Source organism: Arvicanthis niloticus, chromosome 14, assembly GCF_011762505.2.
Source record: "Arvicanthis niloticus isolate mArvNil1 chromosome 14, mArvNil1.pat.X, whole genome shotgun sequence".
Lineage (NCBI taxonomy): Eukaryota > Metazoa > Chordata > Mammalia > Rodentia > Muridae > Arvicanthis > Arvicanthis niloticus.
This window is the reverse complement of record NC_047671.1, coordinates 20,425,239-20,445,534: the sequence shown is the minus strand read 5'-3', so window position 1 is coordinate 20,445,534 and position 20,296 is coordinate 20,425,239. Positions and strand designations below refer to the sequence as shown.

Genomic DNA, 20,296 nt, shown 5'->3' with positions numbered 1-20,296 from the left:
CGTTTGTTGGAAGTTTGGACACCCAGAAATGCTACAGCTCCTGCATCTCTATATCTGACTCTCTGACTCTATATCTGACGATCTAGGTTGAGGAGAGAGAGAGAGAGAGAGAGAGAGAGAGAGAGAGAGAGAGAGAGAGAGAGAAAGAGAGAGAGAGACCTCCAATAGAGGTCTCCTGTAGAAGCATCTCATTGGGAAGTATGATTTTCCTTCTTGTGTCCTGGTTACATAGCATCTAGGGCAATGGTTTCTCTTCAGCAGCATTCGTTTCCCAAAAGTACGGTAACAAATGGCTACAGGTTGCCATCAGGGGCATGCCTTTTCAGAAGGCTCTAGGGAAGACTCTTTCTCCATTTGTTTTCAGCTTCAGGCAAATGACAATGATACTTGGTAGCCTTTGAGATCCAATATTGGCCTCCATTGTCAACTTGTTTGTCTCCTTATATCTGTGTTTGTCTTCTCCTTTCTCTTCTCAAAATTCCAGTAACCACATTAAGTGTTCACTCTAAATCTAAGACAACTTTGTCTTGAGACCCTGTCATACCTTCAAAGAACCTGTTTCCAATTAAGAACACATTCTGAGGTTCTGGGTGGCGAATATTGGAAGAATGCTATTCAATCTGTCACACTGCCATCTGCCTTAGAATGTCTGAAAATTCAAACAAGAAAAAATAATGTTAAAATATTTGGGATTTCCAAAACCAGACATTAATGGCCAATACTCCCGAGTGTTATGAAGAAAAGCAGAAGAAGACAAGAACTAGAGATGGCTCAGTCGGTAAAGCAGAACTGAGCAAGCATGGAGTTTGGGTCTCCAACATCCATATAAAAAAGCCAGGTGTGGGGTCTGGAGAGTGGTCCACGGGGTAGGAAAACTGGCGCTCTTCCAAAGCTTTAAGTGACAGCACCCAAATGGTGGCTGACAATGATCCGAAACTGGGGATCTGATGCCTTCTTCTGGTCTCCTCTGCCACCAGGTACTCACCTGATGTACAGCATCACATGCAGGCAAAATACCCATACACATAAAATGAAATTTAAAATTTAAAAAGAAAGCAGGCATGGCAGAATACATCTGTGATCCCAGTGCTAAAGACAGAAGCAGGTGGATCCTGGGAGGTTGCTGGTCTGAGAGGGGTTTTAGACTTAAAGTCAGGGTGCATGATATGAAAGTGTGGGGCTGATCCAGGTCACTCAGAGAAAGGACAGATAAGGAGAAAGGGCAGGACCAAGGCCAAAGGCTGTCCAGCAAGCTGAAGTCAACAAGCTGTTCTGAGTCGTTGCATCTGTTGGCAAGCTCTGGAGCTCTCTCGACTTTAGCTACTTCTTCTTGTTCATCTGTCTCCCTTCTCACAGATCTGGCATTTGATATCTTGGTTATAATATTAGCTATATGACTCAGAATACACTGACCACATTTTACCCTTGTTTTTGAATGAGTTGGAGTAAGAAACAAGTTTCCTTGTGGACAACCCCAGCTACTGTGGATCTGGCTATGTACCCGAAGGCACGTGAGGCATGGATAACTGGATGGGCTAGTCTTTTCTAATTTGTTGTCTTGTTCATCCCGGGTCTGGTCACACAGCTGGAAGACCCATCACACTACACAAGCACTTGATTTCACAGATGCCTGGGGCTCACCTGGTCACACTTACCTTAAAAAACTGATTATTTGGCTTTGTTTTTATTTTTTTTTATTTTTAAAAGAGTTACATCTAAAAGGGGTTTTTTTTTTTTTTCTTTCTAAATCCAAATGGCTTCAGTCACCTTGTACTCCAGATGTTTGGGGAGGATTTGAATTTGGTGTTGATGAGGTACTTTTATGAACAGGGGAGGGAGATTTGGCATGTGGGGCAAAGCAAAAGTGAGTTAAGTTAAAATGTGACCCATGAAATATTTACTGTTGTGAACATTTTCTCCTGTTTCCAGTATTCACTTATAAAAGAAGCAATATATTTCCCAACACAGTAGATGTGGTTTTCTCATAGATAGACCACACATATACCACACTACATACACATAGACACAGGCAGACTCATACACACCACCCATGTACACATACAAATACATACTATGCACACACACAGACACTCATGTAGACCACCATTTACATAAATTCACCACACACACACACACAGACTCACACACACCACCCATATACACAAATACACACAACACTTACACAAACACACCTGTATCAACCCCCCTACACACACACACACTCCCCACACAGCCTTTGCCAAACACTGACTTCTTATTAAGTGCCTTGGATTTAGGATGAAAGAATATGTAAGAATAGAAACCTTTTCCACCCCTAAGCATGAAAGACCTCAGCCCGTAGAATGTGTCCTGGCATGCTTTCAAACACAAATATGTACCACAACAGAGTTCCCTCTAGCTCCAAACCAGGTTGCAGGAGAAGCCTTAGAAGTGTGTGCACATGGCCTGAACTTTTATCCCATTACCTGGTGACACCTTGCCAAACTTAGCCATACTCTCTGGGTAAACCACCTTAGACGGCTACTTGAGCTGGACGTTGAAGCAGTAGATTTTGGCAGATGTCTGCTTGGGTCCATCGGTTCTGCTCTGAAAGCCGCTTTTCAGCACCTTGTACTTCATCTTCAACAGTTCAGTTCTCTCTATAAAGGGCCATTTCCCCCTTCTGAACCTGCCTGGTCCTTCCTCTATTTAAAATGTCAGTCACCTGAGATGCTGGCTGCACTATCCCAGTATCCTCCCCTTGTTCTCCCATTCGTCTTCTTTCCTTCTGTGCACATGCTACCTCCATGGATCTCCACACTTTCTCAACTTATGTGCTAGCTACCATCAGCTATGGACAATGGACTTGAACTCTGTTGGGGTAGAAAGTCCAGGCCCGGCTTCAGTCAAGAGTCCAGGAGAGTTGGGTTGTGACTCAATGATATTCATAGCCATTGTCCCCAGGGAGATGATTTAAGGGGTCAGTGGAGGTATTCCTTTAGCAGGAGTGCCCAGTCCTGTGACTCAGTGTACAAGCCCTTGTTGGTAAATAGCATCTCTCTTTGCCCCACATCTCTGTTGAGCTGCCGTCATGAGGGTCCTCACCCAGCCTTTTTCACACATTCCTGTGACTCTTCCTGACACCCTCCCCCCCGCCCCACACACACACTGGCATTATCACCGCCTGGGTGTGTGGATCATGAGTTTGTATCTTGGATCCTCAGTCGGGGTATTTTCTGCCACATTTAAAGTCTAGTGTGAGGATTTGCTCAGTCTCTAAGCAGGCTTCCAAAATCCTATGTTCATTTGGTCATTTGCTAGCAAATATTTATTGCTTGCTCTATGCCAGACAGTGTTTTAGGTGTTGACTAAATGAACAAAGGGGCACAAGTGGGTAGAAGTGTTGCCATTCCCTCAGGCTGCTGTTCTTTTACATCCGCCTTTGAAGTTTACTTTAAAGCATTTCACTTATTAATAAACCGATTGACTGGAGCAGGGTATTGCTGTGGTAAACTTCGGCTATGCTAGGCATGGAGGCTCCTGGGAACCCTCCGAGCACCCTCTCCATGTCTGTTGGTATTCTTATCCCTTGCTCCTATGAAGAAACAACTGGAATCAGACCCATGATTAGAGGACAGACACATATTGGGATGTCTGTGGATTTGACATGGTAAGGAGAGGGAGAGACAAAAGCCAGTGGTGGAAAGACACCCTGGAGTCCATGAAAGACAATAAAGCGTTGCTAGACCCTGGGTACCCAAAGCTTAGCTAAGGGGCTGCTATCCCACAATAAAGGGCTTGAGGACTGTGCATTCAACTTTTGGGGGATGTTATAGAACCACAAAGATGAAGCATCCATCCATGGGAAATGATGAGATGCTATACACCCAGAACAAGAAATAACCTGATGTCCAGAGTTTCAGTCCAGGATGCCCATGAGAGTAGACACATCTCACTGTAGGGTCATCAGCACTGATGTCATACGGTAGAAATTAGATTGCAAGAGTCACTATGAACACGACTGTGACCTCTTACACACCCGCTGGTGTCTCTATTCTGTTTGTACAAATACTGGCCTCTACATTCAGGCTCGGAGTAGAACCACAAGGTTTCATGTCCTGGCCCTGTTCATTTCATCTCTGGTTAATTTTGGTATTTTTCTTTCTAGTTCCCATCTTCACTGGCTCCATGGCTTCACCCTCTGGCTTTAAACTCTCCTAAAGATGGCTGTGCCTTTATGAAGGCTACCTGCTAAGTGTTTAAAGTCTGCCCACATCTTCTATTATGGGAATTCTGTCTTGTCTGCTATCTGACATCAACCAGCATGAGCCATGTAAATAGTTCCCACTGCCTCTTGACCACATAACCCCCTCACACTTTTATCTGTATATTGTCCTAGAGAATGCAAAGCATGAATCTTCTCTCTCTCTCCCTCTCTCTCTCTCTCTCTCTCTCTCTCTCTCTCTCTCTCTCTCTCTCTCTCTCCTCCATGAATAGTTTCCTGATAGAGAGAAACAGATACCTCGTTGTGTACAGTTCTGTGCATGTAGCTGAATTGTTGATTTGGATGAAACTTGAACTTTAAAGGTGGGGGGGAGCTGAGCAAGGGTAAACACCCATCCTGTGAGGTTCCATAGAACAGGGGGAATTGGTCACCAGAAGACTTATCTTCTGATGAAGAACAAACTTGTATGGGATGCTCTGATCAACATTGACATGGTCTTCAATCTCTGGGGTGCCTGTTAAAAGTAGAAGATCAGATTTAGTAGATGAGGAAGGTGGGCTGGGATCCCACAAGTCTAACAACCCCCACAGTGATGATGCTGGGCCTTGGACCACAGTTTGAATACTAAGGATTCCAATGACAGCACCACCCTTTTTTCCCCCAACCCACGTCAGCATCTGTGATTTTTCTTTGTGATCTGGGTGATAAAATCTATACCCCAAATGTGGGGTGGATGAGGTTTACTTTAAGATATAGGGAAGTCTCTTATAACTTAACAGGCAACCATTCCAGACTGGAATTCAGTCGCATAAACAAAGTTTTGTGAGCGACGTTCTTGCTTTCCCACAACTGGTATTAATACTCTCTCAGAAATGCTCCAAAGATGGCAAGAGAAGCTGGCGGGCGTGCATGTGTGGGGAATGGATATTATTAAGACCAACAATACCCTGTACAGACGTCATCCTTTTAATCAGGGAAGCTTTGAAACAGGCCATGGTGCTAAGGTGAATCGGGGTTGGGACAATCTACCACAATGGGAGAATGAGTCATTTACAAAACCACAGTGGGACCAACTGCTCCCTTGACTCCTTTCGTTCCTCCCTCAAGTTGATTCCTTGGAGTGGTGCTTCTCACTCACCCGTGAGCCCAACTGGCTGTCTAACCTCCACCAGGGTGCGCTATTTCCTTTTAATGTCTATTCCCCAGGGCTTCCTCTGGGTGATGCTAGAACAACGTCTTAGCATCACTTTGCCCTGCCATTGTCCCTAGCATGGTAGCCCAGCCACTGGTGCAGAGCCCTGAGTTTGGTCCAGTGGGGGTTGCAAAAAGGAGAGGATGGGGAGGAGTGTTGCTTCTTGCCATTTTAGGATCTCATAAGATAGCTGAAAAGAGATGTACTCTTAAGACCACTAACCGTATCCAGCAGGAAGTAAGTGCCAACTGAGCACTACATGGGATACGGGCTGACGAGGACACGGGGAAGCGTAAATGAGCTGATCAGAAAGGCTTCATCGAGAAGGTAGTAATTGATTCATTCCTTGAAGGGAAGAAAGAATTAAATGGTGCCCTGGAGGTCTGCAACACCACCGTATCCAGGAACATTCTCTCCCTCAAATCTCGTTCTGGGAACAGCTCTGTGAGGAGAGGAGAATTGCCGATGGATTCATTTTTGATGAGAAAAGATGCCAGGAGCCCTTACTGTGGTCCCGGTCATGTTGCCGAAGGCCTCCTGCTGAGGGCTGTGGAGACTCTGGTGCAGGTCATGATACAGTTAAATCTTCCTCTATTTTCTTAAAAAACATGCTTTACAGGGAGATATTTTAATCAGCCCGAGTTTCTCTCTGGACTTCAGAAAAACCCTTGCACCTGATTCCCAGCTTTTTTAAAAAAAAAAAAAAATCGTTTATATTTCAGACCTCAAGCATTCAATTACTTAAACATTGTCAGAAACAGATTAATAATGGTAAAACTGGGTAAAACTCCAAAATGATCTACACACACACACACACACACACACACACACACACACACACACACCATTATTTTAGGTTTCATATTTCAAAGTTTTATCAAACTACCCCCACTCCTTAATCTAAACCATTGTTTTCCAAGGGAAATTTAATAATAAGATCCGCCATGTGTTTCTGCTTAATTTTGGAAGCCTGTGTTATGCAGTCAAAGATTCTCATTTGAAAATAATTCCTGTCCTTATTCTAAAACTGCCAGGGGGATTAAGATTTAAAAAACATGTCGCAGCTCTCATGTTTCAGTTTTGCCTAAAGCCAAGCAGTGCTGGAAGATCAAAGTTTGGAGTGTACTTCTAAAGTTAGACCCTGTGCCTTGCTACCCCAGCTCATGGCTCACAAGTGGGGAGCAAAGGCCCCGCAGCTGCCTGTTCGGGTCCTGGGATGATTAACTCAGGACAAGAGGAGACCCCTCCTGCCCACGGGCAGTCCACTGAGCCCTGAAGGCACAGTAGCTCACAGGCTTCCTGACTTACAAAAACTAAACTTGAGAGGGGCTAGAACCGAACCGGAGACTCTGTTGGTGGGTGCGTGCTGCCTGCAGTGCCTACCCTTAGTGAAGGTTGTTTGTCAGCATGGCGTTTCCATTAACAGCACTTAGACATGGGCAAACTGGGGCAGGTTTTCTGTTGGCTATTTTTAAACCATGTCTTGTGCTTTTAAAGTGAGCAAGTGTTCTCTCTCTCTCTCTCTCTCTCTCTCTCTCTCTCTCTCTCTCTCTCTGTGTGTGTGTGTGTGCCTGCCTGCCTGCCTGTTTGTCTGTCTGCCTTTCTGTATTTGTGTTTCTTTAAGCCCCCAAGCCCTATTTGCCTCCTCTTATTCAGTCCCTAATCTGCCTCTTTCTAACTTGAACAGAACTAACCATAATTACTTAGACCATGAGACGTTCTGATGCTGTCAAAGAACACAAAGGCTGCTTGTGTCTCTCCACCCGCCCTTCTGCAACAGTCGACTTGTCTGCGGGCAGCAAGGCTGCAGAAGTTTAATTCCGAGTTCAAATCCTCGGGTTCGGAGAGCTTGGACATCCAACATCAATGTGGTTCTACACAGTAAAGAGCCCCAGTTTTTCAGAACTGATAATGAACTTGACGTGTAACTGCACCTTAACCTAACCAGGCACAAATGCTCAACTTTGGGAAGTCGGCCATAGTGACAGGAAGATGTAGCCTTTCCCCATGGCATGTGATCTGCCCTTCTCTTGTCGATGGGAGCCTTCTACAGTGCAGTGCTTCACATGCGAATAGCGCCATCGAGGTTTCCTGTTGGGTGCTGGTCCCCTAACAGCTGTTCATGAAGAAACCCACTATTGCATCTGTCTGTTTTCAATCAGAGCCTGCTCCTCACCAAAAAAAAAAAAAAAAAAAAAAAAAAAAAAAAAGTTCTTTAGACCACTTTTACACAGAGCCTTGATGTTACACTGGCTTCTTACTTTGGAGGCCAGATCTACTGTTGTGCAGTTGATCGTGGGAGAACAGGTGAACTGCAAGGTTTTGCTCACGATGTCCATTTCACTATTTTTACCCTGAGAGGGCTGAATCAGCTCTCCGTTCTCCTTCTCTAGAACACAGTAGGTCAGCTCCTTCTGTAAAAGAACCATCGGATGGGTTCTCTATGGATGCTTACTTAATCTGTCTTTAAGGTTTTACATGAAGAAAGAGACTCCCTAGCTAAGTGGCTGGTAGGCAAAGTCTCTCTCTAGTACCCAAAGCCAATTTTGGGTGAGAATAGCAATTCAGTTTAAGGGAGTGCTAGGGTGAGTGAATGGATTCTTCATGGGAGCGCATACATGTAAGGTGGAACATAGGCCTTGACGTTATGAATTGAGTTGTCTTCCACTTAAAATGTCTATGTTAAGACTTTCCCTCCCAGCATCTCACAATATGACTACAGTTGGAGACAGTTTCCCAACTGTTCTCATAGGAAGGCATTAGGAAACAGTCAGACATTAGGACATTGTCAGACATTGCTTACAAGTCAGAAAAAGAAGCCTTGGAAGAGACTAACCTTGCTGGACCCTTGATTTTAGGTTGAGAGCCTCCAAGCTTGAGGGAAGGAACTGATGTTGACTCTCTCAGTGTCAACACCTAGTGATAGACACCGTAGCAGATGGACAATTGACAAATGCAGAGGTGATACGGTGACGTGCAGCACAAGACCACAAGACAGAGTGTCTGGCTATAGCTGCTCTCTAAAAGCCACCTGGAAGGATATTGCTAGAAAACGGGGAATAAAGAGTGACCTGTTCATTTGTTATAGCCTATGGTTTGACTTATTTGGGGGATTCAGTTTTTAACAAGGGGGACAGTTGGACCCTAAGGACATGAACCCCTGTGCAGTTTTTATTGTGTGTATGTGTGTAGTGGGGGATGGGGGAAGGGGTTGACGCTACCAAACTGGCAATCTCTCACAATACCAGGTGCATTACAGATTGGTGTGTGGGCTTTTGTGAATTGGTTGCATATAAATGAGGAACATTTAAATAAAAAGGAGATCTAGAAACTTTCACTAGTTTGGGTTTTTTTATTATTATTATTTATAGCTACTTATGCACAATGCTGGCTTCCTTTCCCCTGCCGAGTTTGTGTTGGGCCCATCTAACAAGCATGGGCAGAGAGTGCTGTGGTCTTCAGTGTTTAGACTACCCAAGACCTTGCTGTATATGGAAAAGAGCCTGTGGAACAGAGAGCCTGTGGGTTTAGGAAAAGGGGTGGTGAGAACAGAGGGTTGGCTTAGTAGAGGGTATGATTTGGTGGGAAGAGACTGGACTGAAAACGGAAAGCCTATACCCAGTCTGGGACCAAGGAAGAAACATTGGCTCCAGGGCACATTGATTTGGACCTATTCTAGAACTGTCCTGGATGAACTCTTCCTAAGATTCAAAATGGAGGGCTGTACTCGAGAAACCTATGGCTGTTTTTCTTATTCTAAGAAGTCAATACACCAAGAGAAGAGGCAGCCATGACATCTGGAGTGGGAGCACAGGCTCGTTCTGCCAAGTGACTCAGGTCCTTTCTCAGTCAAGACAGCAGTAGTGGAAGCCCAGCTCCTCTGCCACCCACAGCCTGGAATCACTGCTCAGAGTTCGTGTACCATCGTTCTCCTGGGCCATGTCCCTTTCTCATCTTCCCCAGCCTTTGCTCAGTGTTCTCTGAGTGCTGTCTTCATTTATGGTTACCTAGGAAGTCTCTTTCCATTCTTTTCCTGACCCACTCTGGAGCAGCAGATGCTGCCTTCCTGCATCGATTTACTTCTCGAATTTCTGAGTGGCTGAGGGCTGGAAAACAGAGCCAAGCTGATGAAAGACATAAGGAAACAATGCTTTCAGCGTGCACATAGTAGGCACTTGTCTCTCAGTGTTCGTCCCTACTGCAGTCAGTCTACCCTGAGTATGCTTCCTGCATCCATACTAAGTCAGCAAGGCCTTGTGTTGCTAATGTATGCCACTACTTGACAGCAAGATGTCACTTTCTAGAGGCCTGTATTCTGACCCCATTCCCACTTATTAGTGTATATATAGCACATGGTAGGAACACAACACTGATTGCTGTTTGATTACTTATTAGCTCATAACTAAAAGTCCATGCTGATGACTACCTGGTCACAGGGACTCTGCGGGAATTAGAAGAGCACTGTTATATGTGTTCTGTATGTTCTATGTATGTTACATATGTTCCTTCAAACCAGCCTCAGAAGCTTCTGGTTACCTTCCTTTGCCATGTGGAACTTTCAGACACTCTAATATGTTCACACATGCAGAGTTTACTTATTTTACTTATATTAAAACAGACGTGGCAATAATGTTTAGCAAGTATCTGAAATCAGATGCCGGGTGGTAATTATAGACCAAGATGGCCCATATCAAAACAGCTTTATTGTTCATGGCGCTGGAAAAAAAAAAAAAACAAAAACCAAACTCCATGGAATGAGAGGCTGATTGTGCTCTGGTTGTCACTGGGGGCAAGGGTTTTCTAAAAAGAATAGGGCTGAAATGAACAGGCTCTTAGGAGCACAGATTGTACAACAGGGTTACACCATGGAAGTGCTAGTCAGTAGAAGCAGGTAAGGCTCCTGGGAGGGAGGAAAATGGGGGTATCAACACTCATCCATATTGTTCATGCTCCACACACACCGTGTTCTGAGAAGGGGGACCGGACTCTCTACTTTATAGCTGAGGGAACTGGAGGTTCAATATGAGGAAGAGAAAATTCTGGGTTATACTGTGGTGGTCTTAAAATGTCGACAGATTTGGCTTGTGAAAGAGGAAATGTAGTTTTTCGGGGAGGCACCAGTGGGCAGAACTACAGCCTGTGGGTTGTGGGCAGGAAGACAGACTTCATTCCGATGTTCAGCAGCAGAGACTTCTAGCAATGAGGTCCTGATGCAACAGAGATGGAATGACTGGAGAGGGCAGATAGAGAGTTGATGCTGAGAATCAGGAGACTCCCAAGCCCACCCCCAACCTGGGACTGCTGGTGCTTTAAATCTAAATGTGTATTTCCAAAAAAAATGGACTTAATTTAAACAGCTTCAAATCACAGGGTTTTGAGGCAATTTGAAATAAAATAAAGCCAAGACTTCCATGTAGGTTAATTTTTTTTTTTTTTTTACATGTTAGCTTCTGGCATTATAGTGTCTAAGAATTAACCCACCCTCCAGGAAAAGGTGGGTCTGTATGAGAGTCTTTTTATATGCATACGAGTATGCTGCATATTCAGACACACTAGAAGAGGGCATCAGATCCCATTACAGATGGTTGTCAGCCACCATGTGGCTGCTGGGAATTGAACTCAGGACCTCTGGAAGAACAGTCAGTGTTCTTAACCGCTGAGCCATTTCTCCAGCCCATGAGAGTCTTTTTTACATTTATGGGATTTACACCAAAATCCTGTAGACAGAGCTATAACCTACCTACAGGGCTGCATGGTCTCAATAGACCCAGGTTTGAACATAATTATTTGAACAAGGCCATAAAGGGACAGCTTTGGACCTGGAGAGATGGCTCAATCGTTAACTGCTAGGTTCACAAGCAACAGAGGCAGCTTTAGCTTGAAGGGGCAATATCAATTTATGTTCTTTATGTGACATTGGCCTCAGGGAGTGGTATTTTGTATTTCGGGCAGTCACTGTGCTCATCCTTCTGAGAAATGGGTACTGTAGGAACAAAGACCACCAGGTAGGTGCAGTGAGGACTAACCATCTTCTAAACCCGTGACCTTTAATGTGCAAGGGGCAGCCTCAGTAGTGTAAGGCAAAAAAGAAAATCATGCCACCATAGTATTCAGTCAGTAGTGCTAGTCAGATTTCAGCATTTGTCCTAGCAGTAAACAAACAAATGATAATGACCAAGCCCAGGGTGGCTAGATCACTGGCGTGGAGTTCCTCTTGTTTATAAAAGCATATTTTAGTATTTTTATAGGATTTTTTTTCTTGGGAAACTATTAGTGACTTATTCTCTTGGGAATTTAATGAAATATAAATACAAGGAAAGTAGGAGGTGAGTGTTGTCTTTACTATGTATTCATGCAGGCATGCATGTATGTATGTATGAATGTATGCATGTATGTATGTATGCATGCATGTATGTATGTATGTATGTATGAATGTATGCATGCATGCATATATGCATGCATGTATGTATGTATGTCTCTACTCAGATACTCTGAGCCCATTCATGGAAAGCTTCACCTTTGCCTGAGTGCTGCAACCTTTGTCTCCTCAGTTCAGAGAAGAGTCTTCTGGAGAAATCCAAGCATCAAATAGGCAAGGACACTGAAGGCAGTGAATTCACGGTGTCTAACATGTGCTTAGCTGTAGGTAACAAGAACTTGGAGTCAAACTATCATAAATATTGAGGGACCTTGCTGTTTTACATACCAAGAAGCACTGAGGTAGGATAGCAATTCTATGATTCTGATGTCATGGGAAAGTCTCTTCACCCTTTGGTTTGTCATGCTAAACGAGGTAGCCATGTGCTTGTGACAGACCACCACATGCCTGCTAGACGGCTGCAGTAGGTCCAGATGTCACTTTTAGTCCTCCACTGGAGCAAATAAACCTTTCCCACTGGTCTTCATAGGCATTTGTCTTTTATATGCCTGGGCAAGCTGAGGCTGTGTATAGATAATTATTGACAAAGTGACTAGGTGGAGAGACAGAAACAATTGGTTTTGAAGAAACCATTAAACTTTCTTAATGGGGCAAATAATAATAATTATGTAGGCTGATTACGAAGCAAAATTGATGACATCATGTAGGTACTTAATTATACATAATTTTAAGATGTAAAAATGATTTTGTAACCACGTCTGCATGTGTGCGCGCATGCGTGTACTTACAATACATACACACATACTAAGAGAAATTCCAAGGTTGGATTTTAAAACTAGATGTGTGGGACTGAGAAGGGATGGAAAGTCAGAGTCATCAGGCTGAAGGTCCAGGAAGAGCTGTAGTATCTGCTGAAGCCCAAAGGTCGTCTGCCGAAAAATTCTCTCTTGCTCGGGGCAAGTACATCTTGTTTGCTCTTCAAGTCTTCAACTGATTGTACACGGCCCACCCATGCTATGAAGTGGGTGCTCTCTAATGGCAAGACAGTTGGAGACACAAAACCCTCTGAGTTTCAGCTAAAGTGAGCTTACATGGGATCTTCTGCAGCCAGCTGAAGAGGGAAAATCTTGATTGGCTGTGTCAGTTGGCCTTCGGTGGCTGTGACAAAATGCCTGAGGTCAATGTATAGAGTAAAAGTTTTCTTTGGCCCAGGGTTTGAGGGCTTTCAGTTCAGTTGGCAGGCACCTCCACTTCTAGGGGGTGTTGAAAAGCCTCTCAACATCATGGTAGGATGTGGAAGAGAAAAACTGATTGCCTACAGACAGCAAGGAAACAGGGAGTTGAAGTCCTAAGGAGAAAATGAGGTCCTCCAAGGTACACTAGTCATTACTGCTCTACCTCCTAGTCTCTACTGCCTCTCAACACCACCGTAAAATTAGGAATCAATCAATGAATTAATAATAATTAATTACAAAGAGTCCATTCATAGGTCAGAACTCTCATGATCTAATAACAATCACTACCCTAAAGCCCCACTTCTGAATATTGTATTAGGGGAGAAGCCTTGAATGTGTGAGTAGGGGGGGGGGGGTCATTTCATTCCCAAGCCATAGCAACCACCCTATAAGCCAAGTACAGATGCTCATTTCCTGGTTCATCTGGCCTGCTTTGTCTCAAGTGATGTGACAAATAATTCTGCATTCAACACTTGTGCTAGGTACTGTGAAACGTATTTCTGTGGGACAGATGTTTGTCTTCCTAAAAACATCTCTAGAGATGAAGGTAGATAAAAACAAACAAACAAACAAACAAACAAACAGTATCATCTCTTGGTCTTCAGCTATGAGTCTTGTGGAGGAGGTTTTCTGTCATCTTAATGTACTTTTGGAACTATGGAAAGGGATAGTTTTGATTTCCACAGTAACCAGAGACTGCCGCTGACATTTGGTGCCTGGTTACTAGGATGTCAAATCTCTTATAGTAAGGGTTGGTCCAATACATTCTACAGTGTCCCACTCAAGGTAGCGATAGTTTAAGGTGAATTGACATGAAGCAATGCCTAGTCTGATGTGGGCTCATGTCTCTAATGATAGCCAGTAAGGGCTATGACTGGCCTTGGTGGGAACAGGGACACTCCTGCTTTGGTGTAGCATGGTAGACTGTACAACTTCCAGGGAAGCTGCTCATGTTTCCATCACCAGATTTAAAATAGTTATTACTGCCTTTTTCTGATAGATGGCAATAAAACATCTTGGGAGAGGGCATTCCATTACTTCATACTAAGCTAATAGGATAGGACTGGAGGTGGCAAAAGAGAACAATGTGCTGCAGAGAGTTTCCAGTGTGGAGAGAATTTGAGGGGTGAGATGTGGCAGCTGGTGACAGAAGCGATTGTGGTCAGGTCTGACCAGTGAAATGCAGTAGAGGCAGCGGTGCAGCATGGTTCGGCAGGCTCCCACCTTATGAGGTAGGTGCGAAGGTTTCTAACAGCTGTGATAGAGACCCAAGGATTGTGACTCTCTTTTGCTGACGTCTTTTGGCTAAGGATTATGGTCTGGGGTGGGAAGGAAAACACACTGTTCTATACACTTTCAAAAAAAAAAGAGGAACCCCATCTAGAATGTGATATGGCTGTTAGGGTGTAACACTCTTGCACACAAGAGGGAGTAAGGAAAGTGACCACATTATCAAGGTCTTTGGGGACAGCAACACTGACTCCGGTAGGTCTGAAGTGATTCATTAAATCAATGAGCTAAGGAAGGAGGCCAGTCTGAAAGTTTCTTATGATTAGTAAAAAGGGCTCCATATGAGAGCCTAGCAAACCCAATTAACATATTCACATCTTTTATTGGTACAGAGGAGGGAGCCCCTGGACTTTCCTATCAACTTGCCCAGAGGATGGGCACCACTAGAAGAGGAAAGGAGGTAGTTCAAAAAGCTGTCATCAATCAAACAACAAAAATAGAGGACTAGGATTCCTCACAAAACACATCCTTGGATACAACCCTGATTAACTCCACATATTTGCATTGATGGCTGAGCAAGAAGAAAGCACAGTAGGTTCCCAGGCACTTCCTTCTATGTGGGGCCTCATCCAAGAGACAGCTACAGAAGCTGGCTTCATTTAGGATAGTTAGCTTGGAGTTTAGGAGCTGTCGTACAGAGAGTTATCAAAGAATGCACAGGCCTGAGTGCCAGTGCCATTCAAACTGGAGATGCTAAGGTCTGTTTTAGCCCGTGGGTCTTATAACTTTTTTGGAGTTCAGTTAAATTCTCATGACACTTCTACTGTTTAGGACAGGAGTATTTCCTGCAGTCAGAATCAGGGTGGCACTCATAACTGGGAGGGCTGTTTAAGGAAGGTGTGCTGACGCTTCGTTTCCACACCTCTGGAAATGAAAAATGTCGATGCTCTTGCCATCTCTCGGGAGGCTGAGAAAAATGATGAGCAGGGTCCTTAATGTAGCTCCAGCTAAGCACACTTAGGGAATGGAGGAGCACAAGAAAAGAAAGAAGGCAGAGTTATTGAGGCAACAATTCAGATTTAATTGCATTTGATATAGACCACCCTTTAAAAATAGTTTGGTTGTTTAAAGGCTGCAGTAATTTATGGAACACTCTGCTTGCTTCCAGGGAAGTTGACAAGTCTGGACTGAATCAAGAGAATCAGCATAAATCTCAGCCGATGCCTAATTTTAGAGATGTCTGGTCCTCGAACGAGTCTTGCCACAGCCAGATGGGGTGGGAGACAACATTTGAGGGTGGAAATGAGAGAGGTGCCAAACTGAAGCTCAAAAGGTTAAACTCATTTTTGTGGTTGATAAATCCTAAGCAAAAAATGAACTGGATTGTGGGAAGCATCACACTCTGTGATCTGGAGCTCCCGGGGGAGGGAGCTGCTGTCCCAAGGGATCCAGGTATTACGTAATTCGTGCTGTGCGATGCTGAGCTCCTTACATACAACCTGCCCCCCAAAGGATAACAGTGTAGCTGGGAACAGGTCACTTGCCCACATCAGTACTGTGCTGCCTTGTGTGGTCAATGCAGATGTTCCCTTCTTCTCTGATTGACCGGCCTCAAAGCTTTCCTTAGGTTTTGAGCACTGAGAAACTTCTGGATGGCGTTTGCTATAGAAGGCTTCCTGTCCTGTTCACCTCTGCAGTACCTGTTGGTTCTCTAATACTGTGCGTTTGGTTACTTTGGAGTTAGGCTTAAATGAAGGGACAGACTTCTGATTTTAGAGTGGGTTACAAGCCAGAACATCTACTATTTTGAATTCAGTGCAGTGTGAAGAAGGCCTTGTAAGTACTCTCAACGGCCTTTGTGCCCCTCAGATACTGCTTCTCCTGTGTATTTCACTCTAGTGATGGTGGTGAGTGTATTATTTTGTCCAAAGCAATGACAGGAGTAGAGACTTTCTGAAGTGGGTGAGTAACTGCTTATTCATTTATGGGGGCGTAGTGCCAGGAACCAGAGTCTAGGATCATAACGCATTTGAAGTTTAAGACCGTGATGGGTTTGGGAAATGTTTCTTCAAGCTTTGTTCTTTAACCATCTGCATGAGAATCTTTGGCTAACAACATATTCCCAGGCTCTCCCAGCCTAGCCACAGAATCTCTCTCTCTCTCTCTCTCTCTCTCTCTCTCTCTCTCTCTCTCTCTCCTCTTTCACCCTCCCTCCCTCCCTCCCTTCCCCCCTCTCTCTTTCTCTCTCTCTGTGTGTATATATTTGTGTGTGTGTGTGTGTGTGTGTGTGTGTGTGTATGAAGGCCACAGATAAACTTTGGGTATCTTCCTCTATGGATCACTTTGTTTTTGAGGCAGTCCCTTGCTAAATTTAGAGCTTGCTAATTTGCATAGACTGGCCAGCAAGCAAGGCCCAGGAATGCTTTTGTTTCTTCTCTAGAGCTGGAATTAAGTGTTTGTCCTGCTTCACTCAATTTTTTTGTTTTGTTTTGTTTTGGTTTTTGGTTTTTTTGTTTGTTTTTTTTACATGAGTTCTGGGGATTCAATTCAAACTCAGGTTCTCCTGCTTGTCCCTCCAGCACCGTACACATTGAGGAGCCATCTCTCCAGCCCCAAAATCTACTTTTCTTTTCCTTCAAGTTGCCCAGCTGTCTCTGATGCCGACCTAAGTTCGATCATCACTAATGTAGACAGCCATCCGTTCATTTTGGTGGCCCTGAGGACAGAGAACGTTGCCCAAGTCCCATTGTCAAGTGTGAATTTGTTGCTGCACTAAGGACCAACCAGCCTTGGAAACTTGAAAGACTCATACAAAAACAAAACAAAACAAAAACAAACAAACAAACAAAAAACCTCAAGAAAAAAAACAAAACAAAACTAGCTATGTGAGTATGGGACTGATCCCAGTAGCTTCAGCCTTTCTCCACACACCGGAGGAATGAGCATCTCAAGGTCTTCATTGTGAAGATTATAAAGATCTACAGAGATGGCCTGGTGTGTAGAAACGGTGCGATGGACATCTGTCCATATAATCATATGCTCCTAGCATCCTTCTGAGTGAGCTGGTCCCAAGAGCATTGGGCATTGACCTCAGGGGAGAAGGAAGAGTCTTTGTAGGACCAGGATAGGAAGGCAGAGTCTTTGTTAAGCAGGGCAGAAGCTGGCTTCCCTGAAAGTCTTTCTAAGGCTCCTCCCCGTGAATCCTTGTGAATCCGTAGTGCATTATGTCCCCCAATTTCACTCATCTCCCCATCCCCTTGTATCTGCCCTCTGTGAAGTGCTTTTTAAAAAGATAAAGAGATAAAGAGAGTATGTTCTGTGGGTGTGTGGAGAGGTATGGGAAGGGGATATCTCAGCGGGCCTATGTAGAGGCATCTCTTCCCGTGAGGGACCACCTCACACACCGGTATAGTATAGAATAGAGTTTATTGAGGGCATGGGGAGGGGAGCCAGGAGGGTAGTAGAGGCAGAGAGAGAGAGAGAGAGAGAGAGAGAGAGAGAGAGAGAGAGAGACAGAGAGACAGAGAGACAGAGAGACAGAGAGAGAGAGAAGCAGAGGAGTAGAGAAGTAGAGGCCGGCCATGACCACGTGGAGAGAGAGGAGGGGGGGAGGGGACAGAGAGGCTAGAGATTAAGAGGGTAAGAGAGAGAAAGTAAGAGATTAAGAGAGAGAGGAGGGGGCAAGCAGCCCCTTTTATAGTGGACCAGGACTACCTGGCTGTTGCCAGGTAACTGTGGGGAGGAGCATACCTGGCTGTTGCCAGGTAACTGTGGGGGTGGAGTTTAGACAGAATACTAACACTCTGCCCTTGCAATCTCCTCCCAAAAATAAAATAAGAAAGAAAGAAAGAAAGAAAGAAAGAAAGAAAGAAAGAAAGAAAGAAAGAAAGACAAAAAGAAAGAAGCCAGGCAGTAGTGGTACACGTCTTTAATCCCTGCACTTGGGAGGCAGAGGCAGGCAGATTTCTGAGTTCGAGGCCAGCCTGGTCTACAGAGTGAGTTCCAGGACAGCCAAGGCTACACCAAGAAACCCTGTCTCGAAAAAAACAAAAATAAACAAACAAAAACCAAGCAAACAAAAAAGAGTAAAGAAAAAAACCCAACTCTTTGTGGCAGGACCAGCTCTTCCCTGCTCACACCCTCAGGGCTGGCTCATCTGTGCTGCCTAGGTGAGGTACAGAGCCAGCTCTTCAGAGTGCTGCAGCCGGTGAGGGGCAGAACCAGCTCTGCTCAGCCCTTGGATACCAACAGCAGCCCAGATCAGGGACGACTGCAAGGTCTTTAGTGATAATATGAGCCATAGGCATTGTCACTCACATCTGTATGACCACTGGGTCTGGCTTGGATTTCTGAAACACCAGACTGACTGTTTTCAAGAGAACTGGGTTCAACTGAGAGACTTTGGCTTAATGACTAAGGCAGGGAGATACTGAGAAAAATTCCTGTGGTCAACTTTGAGCCTCCACCTGTACTTACATACTTGGGAATGTGCACAGGCATATAGGCAAGCAAAACACCCATAAGCATGGTGGTGGTGGTGGGGGTGTCCATTCACCAGCGTCCTACAATTCTAGTCACCAAATCTGAGGATCAAGGACTTATTCCACGTTACTAAGTGGGACTCAAATTCAGGAAATTGGAATTCCCAATCATTGCTATTAAGTAGCAACTAAAACCATTTGTTTTCTCTGAAGATCAGCAGGCTGAAGAACTGCTCCAGGATGTGAGGTGGGACAGGAGCTCCCTTGGTGCTGAAGGAATCCTTTGAAGGAGGATTCTAAGCCAGCCTGAGAAGTCCCCAGCTGGGCAGGAGGAAATGCTGCCTCTGCTTACTCCAGGAGCCCAACAGGATGACTGGCCAATTCTTCCAAGGGCTCCCAGAAGCTTTGCAACCTGCTCTCACTGAAGGATGAGAGAAGGAAGCTCACTTTCATTATTGTGACACAGCTTTCATACAGACTGATTCAGTGTATTTATATAAAGCCCAATATTAAAACCAATTTATTTTTCTTCTTGCCCATCAGCTGTCCCTCCTCCACGCCTGACCCCCCACCCCCCACCCCATAGCAGGTTGCGCTGTTAAAGAGAAAGGCTGAAGTTTAGAACTTTCTCCATTTCCGTGTGAATATTGAAATTTGAGAAAGCACCAAAGTAGTAAGTGTACCCCATTCCGATGTGGTCTTTAGGGGAAAGATCTGGGGGGATCTTTTTTAAGAGGGTAGGGTCAGTTAAAAATAGCATTTATTGACGAGCATGAACATTCCTAATTTTAAAGAGAAATCCTTTGTAAGAATGAAATAGGTAGTGTGCTGACTCTGAAGCTGAAGATATTTTCCCATATTAATTCATTATTTTTCTGTCTAATTAAATCCACCTCATTCTTACAAGATTACATGTATTTTTTAACATCTGTTTTTAGAATGATCTCTTGTCTGGGGACCAATGATAACACACACATTGAAGTGCAAAGTCTGAAGTCTGACTGCGTGGAGGGAAGGAGGGTGATTTCTTCTGCCCAGTTAAAACACCTCACTGAATAGATGATTTGTTCTTTGTTGATTTTTATCTGCTCTTTGTTCCTCGGCTCAGAAGAACATATCTGCTTTCTACTGTTTCTTGCTTGTCTTTAATCATACAGCCAGCACCTAGCCTTTCCTCCACCCCCTCCGCCATCTCCCACCCTCCTTCATTAGAAGGTTCCCTCTGTTCCCGTTTCCTCTTTTACTTCATCGAGAGCAGCTGGGCTATGTGCTCACAGCAAATTAGCTGTAAAATAAAGCACACTCCCCCCTTCCTTTTCTTTCTTTCTTTCTTTTTTTTTTTCCAGGGTGTTGTGAAAGAGAAAAGATGGTTAGAGAAATTATCCTATGCTAAGCAAGTGTGGACAAGGATCAAATAATCAGGAGGCGTAAGAGTGCCAGAGGCTTCACGTATAACCATAAGCCATAGGAAGAGCATCTCTCTCTTGGGGTCCTGACTACACCACTTTGGATACTCATTCTCAAGTTCCTGACCAATGGCATTTTCCTTTCGGGTCTTGATTTTCACAGACTCCC

The 20,296-nt window shown here is 44.4% G+C and overlaps 1 long non-coding RNA gene across 2 annotated transcripts in view; it reads left to right on the top strand.

Moving 5' to 3' along the window:
• LOC143434279 (uncharacterized) overlaps nucleotides 1–19,284 on the top strand; it is a 54,242-nt gene extending 34,958 nt beyond the window's left edge. Inside the window, exon 5 of one of the 2 annotated variants that reach the window (XR_013103632.1) lies at nucleotides 18,935–19,284. This is a non-coding gene — a long non-coding RNA (uncharacterized LOC143434279). Of the gene's footprint in view, nucleotides 1–7,083; nucleotides 8,633–18,934 lie in introns of those variants that run through there. The other variant, XR_013103633.1, reaches the window with a different exon arrangement.
• The last annotated feature ends 1,012 nt before the right edge of the window (nucleotides 19,285–20,296 follow it).